An 11,571-nucleotide genomic window follows, 5' to 3' on the forward strand; every position below is an offset into this window, starting at 1 on the left:
GGGTGGGCCAGGTGCAGACAATGGAAGGAGTTAAGTGGTAAGGTCACAATGGAAGGACAGTTAAAAAGGATTATACTGGGATGGGCCAGATGCCTCAGGTGAACGCCAGGGATCTGAGCTGCTGAAATGTATGAGAAAGTTCAAAGACTGAGGTTCTTTCCTTTTTTAAGGGTTCAGGTCCCATAACACTGTCACTTTGTAGCTGTGTGACCCTGGGCAAGTCATAACCCTGTTTGCCTCAGTTTCCTCATCTGTAAAAGGAGCTGGTGGTAGGTAGAAGGTGCAGTGGATAGAGTACCGGCCCTGGATTCAGGGGGACCTGAGTTTAAATCTGGCTTCAGACCCATAACACTTACTAGCTGTGTGACCTTGGGCAAGTCACTTAACCCCCATTGCCCAACCAAAAAAAAAAAAAAAGAAGAAGGAGCTGGAAAAGGAAATGGCAAACCACTTCAGCATTGTTGCCAAGAAAATCCCAAAATGGGATTAGGAAGAGTCAGACACAACTGAAAAATAACTAAACAATAACATCAAGTTAATCCTGGCTTGGCTTCATCCTGTTACTGTTATTCAGTCATGTCTGACTCTTTGTGACACCATTTAGGGTTTTCTTGGCCAAGATATTGGAGTGGTTTGCATTTCCTTCTCCAGTGGATTTAGGCAAACAGAGGTTAAGTGACTTGTCCAGTGTCACACAACTAGTCAGTGCCTGAGGCTGGATTTGAACTCGGGTCTTCCTGACTCCAGTCCCAGTGCTCTATCTACCACCTAGCTGTCTCAGACTGCATCCTACATTCATTGATATGATGTATTTCATGAAAGTCTGAATGTTACTAAATATATAATTACTCACTATATAGTGATGTGATAGGAGAAATATTTCCTCTTTGAATTCATGTGGTAGGTTATTGCTGCTGAAATAAATCTACCACAATGCAGAATTTATAGAGTTAAGAAAAACCTAGGATAAATTATCCTTAAGCACAGGTTCAGGCTTCAGGGGAAAAAAATAATCCTGAACAATGATTAGAATTTTCTGGCAAGTTTTTAGAGGGAAAATTACACCAGAGAGACAGAGAAATAAATTATTTTACATATTGCAATCTTGTACATTCTTTAAGGCTGTAGAAGTTTTTAAAAGACAAATTTATAATTCCATGCTTCTTCAATGTCAAAAAAGTGGAATAAGTTTAGTTAAGCACAGTTATAATCTCATATATCCCCTAAGGAAACAAACCTAGTTAAACAAGACTCTATAGGTAAACTAAGTCAAGTTAGAGATTAAACTACATTTAGAGGGTTCACAATGGGCTGATTGAGAGAAGAGATTTATGGGCCTACAGGGTAAAATCCCTTCCTCAAATAAGGTAAGCTAAATTACTTTGGGAAGCCTTGACTCCTTATTATTTTGGGTGGGAGGGAGTTCTTATCTGAGAAATGTGTGAGGCCTTTAAGTAAATTTTCACATCCTATGGGACAGGTTTCAGTTAGCTCAATAACCTTCCCCTAAATAATAAAAATTAATGAAAGATGAAAATTATTATCATATATATGAGGAATATAAAAAAGTTTTCCCTTAATTTCAACATTCTATGAATCAGGTTTAACTAGGTGAAGTTAATATTAACAGAAAACAGGCTTCAGTTAACCAAAACGTTCCAGGAGGAATGGCATACTAAAAATTAATAAAAGGAAATACAAAATGAAAAATTCTCATTTCAGTTTCCCCTGTTTTGATCATAGAGAAGTCTGCAATGCAGCTTTTTGATCACACACTTACTGTTTGCTTTTGGTTTTTTTTGAGGCAACTGGGGTTAAGTGACTTGCCCAGGGTCACACTGCTAATAAGTGTCTGAGGCTGGATTTGAACTCAGGTCCTCCTGATTCTAGACCCAGCACTCTATCCACCGTACCACCTAGCTGCCCCCATGATCGCACACTTATTAATGGGTATGTATACATTAGAATTTTGGCATATACTTCTGTAGGCAAACAGAAGCATCAGGAAACATTAAAGCAGGAGTAATATAATAATGATCATCAGTGTTAAATAACATGAGGTCTCTTTGATCCAGTTTGTTCCTGGTAACCCACTCCAAATGTCCATTAAATTAGAATATTTCATCTTGAGTCTTAGCTGTCCCATGCATCTGTCTGATCCTAAGAAACATTTTCCCTTGGAAATTCTGGAATAGGCCTCATTAACAGGGCAGTTTGGTAGTAGATCTACTTCAAGTCACTTGCAGAGGTTTTCCAGGTAATGCTACTAGTAAAACCTCTCAGTGATAAAACTTTATACAATTAACACAACCTCTTAAATTTGACTTTCCAGTAACTAGTTCATGAGGTGAAAACCAATTCAAACCTTATTAACAACAGAGCTATAAGAAGAACATCAAATTAGGAACCCATAATTCCCCCCAAAAGTTCAGAGCATTTCAGTCTTCACTTGCCACTTAGTCTTTTTATCTGAACTGTGTACCTGATGTAGATAATGCTATCTATAGGCTGAAGGAAGAATCTTAAAAAGGGTCCATGAGGGCCTGGCTTGGAAAATGAGCCCTTTTGTCTCTTAATATTATCAGATAGAGACTTCAAAACAGGAAAAGAAACATGATTTAAAATTTCCTTTACACTTATTAATGCAATTTTACAAGTAAAATCTTTAATTCAATTTTGAGAATTTATTACTAAAAATTATCAAAGCCTGCATATCCTAAGAAAAAGAAAAAAAATTCATCTGTGTATATTCAATTGAACTTCAAAGATGTTCACTGCTTTACTCTACCTTTTTGGTCTTGCTCTTAATTACCTTCAGGATCAAAAGAAAAAATTTTTAAATATATCATCCAAGAACATCACTTGTACTTGTCATTCTTAAGAGAAACATTTGGATGCCATATGTATGTGTGTGTGTGTGTGTGTGTGTGTGTGTGTGTGTGTGTACCACACACACAGAAATACATATATGGATTCCAAATGTTTCTCTAAAAACTAGGAGAGTTCTCTAAGAACTAAATATGTATATATATATCTCCTGTTTCTTAGAGAAAACAGTCTAATGTTGCTTTTCTCAAAATTGAGTTTACTAGTCCATTAAAATCCAAAATTTTTACATAAAATCTAAAACTTTTACAACTTCATCACATCACATATTTGTCCTATGCCCCTTTGAGGATGTGTATGTGCATGTACGTGTGTGTGTATATGTATATTATATACATATATGTATGTGTATATATATAATTATATTGCATTATATTATATCATATCATATATTATACAAAAAAGAGGTGGCACTGTGCAGACCTGATGCTACACACACACACACACACACGCACACACACACACACACGCACACACACACACACACATACACACACTCATTAGGCTGCTGTCCAGATTGACCATAGCTTTCCTTCCAAGGAGCAGGCATCTTTTAATTTCATGGCTCAATTGCCATCTACAGTGAAAAGTATTGTATATTAACCCCTACCACAAAAATAAAATCTTTAAATCTGGGGTCTATTGAGATTAAGTTGGCTTAAAAGTGTAACTTCAATACATACTATTCCAGGTAAACTGCTATAATTTTCATAATCAGTGACCAAAAAAATCTATCAAATAAAAATCACTTCTTATAAAACAAACTTGTAAGCTCCCTCACTTCAGCTGTGAGAGGTACTAATCTCTCATTAAACCACTTCATCACTTTAGAATTTCACAACCTGCTTTCAGAAAGATTGATAAGATTTTATGACCTTGCCCAATTAGAAGGTCCCAAGGAACCTGGTAGGTCCCCAAAGAACTTCACAGAGGAAGAGAATTACAAGGTCTATTATATTTCTCCCAAACAGTAAGTTATTATAATTATTCATTTGAAAGCAAATTATGTACTTAATAGTTTTATACATTGTGACTACATTCTCTAACAGCTTATTTCAATGATCTAACGTCATCCAGATTAAGAAAGAAGTAAATTTTCTGAGGATACAATTACATTACCCTCTAGATATCATTTTTCAAATTCACAGCATCTTATGCAATGATTTCCCAAAAATCACAATACAAGAAAAAGTAGAAGCCTAATAATAACATAAATAATATCATAGATTTTTGAGCTCAGAGGAGGTAGAGTCAAGATGGCAGAGTAAAGACTGAGAGTCCCTTAAGCTCTCCCCAAAACCCCTCAAAATATCTTTAAATAATGACTCTAAACAAATTCTAGAGCAGTAGAACACACAAAAAGACAGAGTGAAACAATTTTCCAGCCCAAGATAACTTAGGTCAGCACGAAAAGTCTGTCACACAGTGGAGCACATTCCAGTGCAGGACGCAGACCCAGACCCAGCAAACCAGGGGCAGGCCTTAGGAGTCATTGAATCAGCAGTGGCAGCAACTGCTTCTGGAGCTTTCAGCCCCAGACAGTAAGAGGGTTGAACAACTGGTCAGAAGGAGATTACAGGGGTCTCTTTGCTAGCACTGAGGCAGGACTCTTGCTTTGCCCATACTCAGAATTGGGTTCCAGTCCTGGGTGGCAGTCCCAGGGTGAAGAGGAGCACTAGCAAAGCAGAGATTGTGGCCACAGTGGAGGGGGAACCCTTCTCACAATTCCAGGGTAGAAAAGAGTGCTTGTGGTCACTCACAGGCCAGAGCAAAGGCCAGGAGAGGAGTAAACACCTCTCCTTAGATCATACCACCTTGTAAGAACTGAAAAATTACAGGTGCCTAGGAGTATCTCTGAAAACAGCTACACAAAACCCCTAAAGCTTGGGACAGTGGGCCCTCCACCCTAGAATCAGAGCCCTACTTTGACAAAGAGTTAAAAGTCAACTAATAGGCTGGCAAAATGAACAAACAACAGGAAAAAAAACTCTGACTATGGAAAGTTACTATGGTGACAAGGAAGATCAAAACACACACTCAGAAGAAGACAGCAAAGTCAAAGTTTCTACAACCAAAGCCTCTAAGAAAAATATGAATTTGTCTCAGGCCATAGAAGAGCTCAAAAAAGCTTTTGAAAATCAAGTAAGAGAGGTAAAGGAAAAATTGGGAAGAGAAATGAGAGTGATCCAAGAAAATAATGAAAAATTAGTTAACAGCTTGGTAAAGGAGACACAAAAAAATATGAAGAAAATAACACTTTAAAAAACCGCCTAGGGAGTTCCCCGCGCTCCCCCTGGCCGCCATGTTTTCCAACAGGGGTCGGCTTTGGCTTCCCCCATAAGGAAATGGCCAGGGAGCACCAAGGAACCCTAGGGCCATAGCTACTATGGAGCCCGAGCTAACGAAGCTGGAAGGAGGCCATGGCATCCAGCCATAACTGGTTGTCTGGGGTGAATGTCATGCTGGTGATGGCCTATGGGAGCTTGGTACTTGTGCTACTGTTCATTTTTGTGAAGAGGCAGATCATGTGTTTTGCTATGAAGTCTCGAAGAGGCCCTCATGTCCCTGTGGGGCATAATGCTCCCAAGGATCTGAAGGAAGAGACTGACATCTCACTATTCAAGGTCCAGGATGTAAAGTATGAACCCCAGCTTCTTGAAGAGGATGATGCCAGACTTTTGCAGCTGAAGACACCAGGAAATCAACATTGCTACAACTACCTGTACAGGATGAAAGCACTGGATGCCATTCATGCCTCTGAGATCCCATTCCATTCAGAAGGCCGGCATCCTTGTTCCCTAATGGGCAAGAACTTCCACTCCTATCTGCTGAAGCTTCAAAACACGAGTACCCCCTTCAAGGGTGTCCACAAAGCTCTCATTGATACCCTGCTAGATGGATATGAGACAGCTCGATATGGACCTGGTGTCTTTGGCCAGACTGAATATCTACACTACCAAGAAGCACTGAGTGAATTGGCTGCCACTGTCAAAGCCCGTAGTGGGAACTCCCAGCAGCAGCACCAGCCAGCAGCTAAGGATCTAACACAAGTCTCCTGACATTTCCTCCCCAACAACTATCCAGGTTACCTATCTGCCCTCCAGCCAGAAAAGAGCCAAGCACTTCCTAGAGCTGAAGAGTTTTAAGGATAACTACAACACACTAGAGAGCACCCTCTGACTGAATTTGGGGATAGCCATAGCCAACATGACTCCAATAGGAGAATCCAGTCTGTACCCAGGGATTTCTCCAGGGCAGGAGACACAGCAGCACTGGACAGCATTGATAGCATTATGCCCAGAATTCTTGCAATGTGAGTCTGGAGATCCTTCCTTAGCTTATCCCTCTGGTCTGTTGAACTAAAGTTCCATGAGGCTCTCTTTCTCTCTCCAATAGCTTTTTTATGGAGTTGAATCCACATATTTTTCCTCTCTCCATGTCATTTCCTCCTTACCCTGACTAGTTTTCGATCATGGTTATTTTTTGCTCTCTCTCAAAGTCAGTTTTATCCTAAATAGATTAGTGGGAGTGGGGGAGGGGGCATTTATGATGTTAGAAATGGAAACCACAGAGCCCCTATCTTACCCACTCGGATGGGGACTCTAACCCACAGGCATGTCATTTAAAGTTGTGGAGTGAAAAAGACAGAAGAGAACTAGGGTGTTGTACTTCAGCCAAGCCTTGTTGAGATTTGTGTTGTGTTTAGTGCACTGCCTTGCCCTTCTCTTCACATACTATATAGAACAAGATGTGACTGAGGGAAACTGTCAGTGATATAGGCACTAATTCCATGTTCCCCCAATAAGTCACTGCACTGGTCTGACTTTATAAACTGGTTATTTAATAAAAGCAGCTGTAAAAATAAAAAAGAAAAACAGACTAGGCTAGATGGTAAAAGAGGTTCAAAAAGTCAATGAGGATAAGAGTGCCTTAAAAATCAGAATTGGCCAAATGGAAAAAGAGGCAAAAAAAAAAAATTCACTGAAGAAGCAAACTCCTTAAAAAGTAGAATTGGCCAAATAGAAAAGGAGATACAAAAGCTCACTGAAGAAAATAATTCCTTAAAAATTGTTCTGGAGCAAATAGAAGTTTTATGAGAAATCAAGAGACAATAAAACAAAACAAAAGAATGGGAAAAATAGAAGACAATGTGAAATATCTCATTGGAAAAACAACTGACCAGGAAAATAGATCCAGGAGAGAAAATTTAAAAATTATTGGGCTGCCTGAAAGCCATGATCAAGAAAAAAGAGCCTAAACATCATCTTTCAAGAAATTATCAAAAAAATTAAATAATAATAATAATAATAAAAGAAATTATCAAGGAAAACTGCCCTGATATTCTAGAACCAAAAGGTAAAGTAGAAATTGAAAGAATCCACCAATCACCTCCTGAAAGAGATCCCAAAATGAAAACTGCCAGGAATATTATAGCCAAATTCCAGAGTTCCCAGGTCAAGGAGAAAACATTGCAAGCAGCCAGAAAGAAAGAATTCAAGTATCATGGAACCAGTCAGGATAACACAAGATTTAACAGCTTCTACATTAAAGGATTGGAGGGTGTGGAATGTGATATTCTAGATGGCAAAGGAGCTAGAATTACAACCAACAATCACCTACCTAGGAAAACTGAACATAATCCTTCAGGGGAAAAAATGGACATTCAATGAGATAAAAGACTTTCAATCATTCTTGATGAAAAGACCACAGCTGAATACAAAATTTGACTTTCAAATACAAGACTCAAGAGAAGCATAAAAAAGTATACAGGAAAGGGAAATCATAAGGGACTTAATAAGGTTAAACTGTTTACATTCCTACATGGAAAAATGATATTTGTAACTCATAAGATCTTTTTCATTATTAGGGTAGTTAGAAAGAGTGTGTGTAGACAGAGGGTACAGGTGTGAGTTGAATGTGAAGGGATCATATCTAAAAAAATAAAACTAAGGGATGAGAGAAAGGAATGTACTGTGAGAAAGAGAAAGGGAGAGGTAGAATGGGGTAAATTATCTCACATAAAAGAGGCAAGAAAAAGCTTTACAGTGGTAGGGGAAGAGGGGGGATGTGAGAGGGAGTGAGTGAGCCTTACTTTCATCAAAATTGGCTAAAAGAGGGAATAACATACACACTCAATTGGGTATGGAAATCTATCTTACCCCACAGGAAAGTAGGAGGGGAAGGGGATAAGAGAAGGGGAGAAGTGATTGAAAGGGAGGCAAATTGGAGGAGGGGGTAGTCAGAAGCAAAACATTTTTGAGGAAGGAAGGGTGAAAGGAGAGAGAGAATAGAATAAAGGAGGGAATAGGATGGAGGGAAATACAGTTAGTAATAGTAACTGTGAAAAAAAAATTTGAAGCAAGTTTCTCTGATAAAGACTTCATTTCTCAAACATACAGAGAACTGACTCAAATTTATAAAAATAAGAGTCATTCCCCAATTGATAAATGATCAAAAGATATGATCAGTTTTCTGATGAAGTCATCAAAGCTACCTATAACCATATGAAAAAATATTCTAACTCACTATTGATTGAAGAAATGCAAATTAAAACCATTTTGAGGTACTACCTCATACCTATCACATTGGCTAATAGGACAGAAAAGGTAAATGACAAATGTTGGAGGGGATGTAGGGAAAAATGAGAAATTAATGCACTGTTGGTGGAGTTGTGAACTGATTCAACCATTCTTTAGAGCAATTTGGAGCTATGCTCAAAAGGCTATAAAACTATGCATACCCTTTGACTTGGCAACATCACTATTAGGTCTGTATCCCAAAAGAGATTAAAAAACAAAAACAAAAAGAAAAAAGACTATATGTACAAAAATATGTATATCAGCTCATTTCTGGGGGCAAAGAATTAGAAATTGAGGGGATGCCCATCAAATAGGGAATGGCTGAACAAATTGTGGTATGTGATTATGATGGAATACTATTCGACTATAAGAAATGATGAACAGGATGCTCTCAGAAAAACCTGCAAAGGCTTGCATGAGCTGATGCAAAGTGAAATGTACTGCATACAAAGTAACAGCAATGTTGTAAGATGATCAGCTGTGAATGACTTAGCTATTCTCAGCAATACAATGATCTGAGAGAACTCTCTGAAAGACTTATGATGAAAAATTATATCCATCCCCAGAGAAAGAACTGATGTTGTCTGAATACAGATTGAAGCATACTTTTTGTGACATTTTATTATTTTTATTTTTTAAATAATTTTATTATTTTTAGTTTTCAACATTCACTTCCATAAGATTTTGAGTTTTAAATTTTCTCCCCCCTTTCTCCTCCCTCCTCCCCAAGATGGCATGTAATCTGACATAGGCTCTAATAATACATTCGGATTAAGCATATTTTCACATCACTCATGATGTATAGAAGAATTAGAACTAATGGGAGGAACCACAAGAAAGAAGAAATAAAACAAAACAACAAAAGAAAAGGAGAACAAATAGTATGCTTGCATCTGCATTCAGACTCCACGGTTCTTTCTCTGGATGTGGATAGCAATTTCCATCATGAATCTTTTGAAGTTGTCTTAGATCCTTACATTGCTGAAAAGAGCTAAGTCTATCAAAGTCAGTCATTGCACAATGTGGCTATTACTGTGTACAATGTTCTCCTGATTCTGCTCATTTCACTCAGCATCAGTCCATACAGGTCTTTCTAGGTCTTCCTGAAGTCTGCTTGCTCATCATTTCATATAGCACAATAGTATTCTATTACATTCCTGGATATGAACCATTTTGTCCAGAAGCACAATCCTAGGAAACTTGGACTGGACAGGCAAGAGTGTGCCTGGGACACTGGAAGGTCCCTGAGCCAGACAAAGTGATGAGACTGACAGACAATCTAAGGGGGACAGCAGGATACCCTCATAGAGGCAAGGACAGATGTTAGCTGGCAGGAATGTATACAGACTTTAGCTGTGATGTCTGAGGGGAGCTGATCCAAAGACCCCTATGCTTATTTTGTCTCTAATACTGTGCATACAAAGGAGAAAAAAGCCCATTAAGGTATTCCTCAGGGTAGAGCAACATGTGCAGAGACTGATACAAACAGATGCTGTGGCCTCCAAGAATGCAGGAAAGATTACAGTACAGAGACTATTCCTCGGTTTGGTACATGAGCCTCATGCAGCTGACGTCATAAGGTCTATGTGGACATGGGAGCCACTGCCAACAATGGCTGAGGAGAGACAGGTACTACTGATATAATGCACAGGGCTCAGCCTCAACAAGCGTCTAAGGTGTGGGCTCCAGGGGCAAAGCAGGACAAGAGCACCACCAGTGTTGAACTGCTGTCAGAGAACCTGAGACAATCAGGTGAGAGATGCAGCAGTACACAATCCTATTCTCCTTGGAGAGGAGGCAGAGGACGAAGGGAGTGGAGAGCAGCAAAGCCTGATATAAGACCACCTCTATCAGGTAATCATCAGAGTAACAGATCCACCTTGGTTATGATTATGGATGAGTGGGCCATACTCATATTGGATGTACTTACAGAGAATGCAGCCTTAGTGACGAAGAAGCTAAAAATCTTCTGATCCAGCTTTGGGAAATTGGGAATGGGACTAGGGAAAGAGGTCACCCTGGACTCAAGGACAATCACATTGACCTCATCATCTATTACTTATGAATCTATTCCACCTGGACTTATAGGACTTCATGTAGAGACGATGGTAAAAATAGAGACTGTGGACTACAATGCTGTCCTGGACAATGGATCTCAAGTTACCCATTGTTTTTCATAAAAAAGGGAAAAGGACTTACATGTACAAAAATTTTTATAGCAGTCCTTTTTGTGGTGGCCAAGAATTAGAAATCGAAGGGATGTCCATCAATTGGGAAATGACCGAACAAGTTGTGGTATATGAATGTAATGGAATCCTATTGTGCTATAAGAAATGATGAGTAGGTGGGTTTCAGAAAAACCTGAAAAGACTTGTATGAACTGATGCTGAATGAAGTGAACAGAACTAGGAGAACATTGTATGCAGTAACAGCAACATTGTGCAATGATCAACTGTGACTGACTCAGCAATACAATGATCCAAAACAATTCCAAAGGACTCATGATAGAAAATGCTGTCCACATCCACAGAAAGAACTAATGGAGTCTGAGTGCAAATCAAAGCATACTATTTTCACTTTCTTTGTTTTTTTTCATGGTTTTTTCCTTTTGTTCTGTTTCTTATTTCATAATATGACTAATGTAGAAATATATTTTACATGATTGCACATGTATAACCTATATCAGAGTACTTGATGTCTTGTGGGGGGAGAGAAAAATTTGGAACTCAGAATCTTATAAAAAATGTTGTTGAAAACTATCTTTACACCTAATTAGAAAAAATAAAATACATTTCCATAAAAAGTTGCCCATCATTTTCCAGTGACAAGTATTTGGGTAAAATGCCTTTCAACACTGTCACAGGGCTTGGACTTGGTGGTTTGGGTGATAAAGATAATCCCATACCATATGAGCTTGAAATTTCCTAAGGAAGTTACTGGTGTTGTTATAGGAAAAATAGATTCCCATCGAGTTCATATGATATACCTACTGCTGCCGAATAAATCTGTCACAACACGAAAATTCCATAGGTTATAAATCTAGGTTTCATTATGCTTAAGCATAGGTTCAGAAAATAACCCTGAACCCCAATTGGGGCTTCTAAAG

General features: G+C 38.6%; 1 pseudogene; it reads left to right on the plus strand.

Annotated features, from left to right (window-relative positions):
* Positions 1-5,306: 5,306 nt before the first annotated feature.
* Positions 5,307-6,089, plus strand: LOC114025531 (annotated as a pseudogene).
* The last annotated feature ends 5,482 nt before the right edge of the window (positions 6,090-11,571 follow it).

Source organism: Vombatus ursinus, unplaced genomic scaffold, assembly GCF_900497805.2.
Source record: "Vombatus ursinus unplaced genomic scaffold, bare-nosed wombat genome assembly UNPS02014831.1, whole genome shotgun sequence".
Taxonomy (NCBI): Eukaryota; Metazoa; Chordata; class Mammalia; order Diprotodontia; family Vombatidae; genus Vombatus; species Vombatus ursinus.